Genomic DNA, 993 nt, shown 5'->3' with positions numbered 1-993 from the left:
AACACAGTTGTATTGGATGATGTTGTCCCTATGTAATTCAAACGTGTGAATTCAAATAATACATCTTATGTAATTGTCATATGCCATCAAGTCAGGACTCACTCACAGCTGACCCTCCACTGAAGTTTTAAAGGTTAAAAGTCACCTGGGAGGGCACTGCTTAGTTCTCTTCCAAGGAGCAGCTGGTGAGTTCAAATTGCTTGCCTTTTGTATGACAGTACAATTCTTTAGCATTAGGCCACTAAAGCTCCCATTATCACCTATTTAGAGGTGAAAATGTAGGAGCAGAGTCAAACCATTTTAGTGATCCAAAGTATCCCAGGTAGTAACAAAGGCTCATTAATTTTCCTAAATCATATAATGACTGACAGATGAACAAAGTAAAAGCCAGTGAATTATAGTCTCTACTCATCAACCTGTATGCAGAACAGATTATCCGAGAGGCTGGGCTCTATGAGGAGAAGTGTAGCGTCAGGATTGGTGGAAGGTCTATTAACCATCTGCGTTATGCAGATGACACAACCCTGCTTGCTGAAACTGAGGAGGACCTGAAATGCTTGCTGCAGAGGGTCAAGGACTGCAGCCTTCAGTATGGATTGAAGCTCAATGTCAAGAATACAAAGATTCTCACCACTGAACCAATTGGCAACATCAGGATGGATGGGGAAGAGATTGAGATTGTTAACAACTGTAGTCTACTTGGCTCCATGGTCAACACTCTTGGCACCAGTAGCCAGGAAGTAAAAAAATATGTATTGCAATGGGAAGGTCTGCTGTTAGGGACCTCTCCGGGGTACTGAAGAGCAATGGTGTAACTCCGGAGACTAGTGTGCGTCCGATACAGGCTGTGGTCTTTGCAATCACTTGTTATGCATCAGAGAGTTGGACAATGTCTAAGGAGGACAGAAGGAGAATTGATGCCTTTGAGCTGTGGTGCTGGAGAAGAGTATTGAATGTACCATGGACTGCCAAGAAAACAAACAGATTCATCCT

This window comes from Elephantulus edwardii, unplaced genomic scaffold (genome assembly GCF_000299155.1).
Source record: "Elephantulus edwardii isolate Elephantulus edwardi_28Jun2011 unplaced genomic scaffold, EleEdw1.0 scaffold00044, whole genome shotgun sequence".
Lineage (NCBI taxonomy): Eukaryota > Metazoa > Chordata > Mammalia > Macroscelidea > Macroscelididae > Elephantulus > Elephantulus edwardii.
This window is presented reverse-complemented; position numbering follows the sequence as displayed.